Source organism: Cibotium barometz, chromosome 26 (assembly GCF_041138505.1).
Source record: "Cibotium barometz isolate CiBa-2024 chromosome 26, ASM4113850v1, whole genome shotgun sequence".
Taxonomy (NCBI): Eukaryota; Viridiplantae; Streptophyta; class Polypodiopsida; order Cyatheales; family Cibotiaceae; genus Cibotium; species Cibotium barometz.
This window is the reverse complement of record NC_141071.1, coordinates 13,540,518-13,540,741: the sequence shown is the minus strand read 5'-3', so window position 1 is coordinate 13,540,741 and position 224 is coordinate 13,540,518.

The window sequence follows — 224 nt, the reverse complement described above, 5'->3', positions numbered from 1 at the left end:
CCATGTGTTTTTCTTTTGAAGCTCTATAATCTTCTTCTCAAAGTCAATTTTGTTCAAGCCTTTGTTAGGTTGGCCTGCAATGTCTTCTTAGAATGTGGGTCTTTTGGAATAATGTGTTTTCCATTAATCCTGCTTGGGTTTTGATTCTCAAAACAGCTTTAAGAGCTCTTCCTATTTGTTTAGCTGGTGACTGAATCACATGCGTGTGTTGCATTTCATTGGTC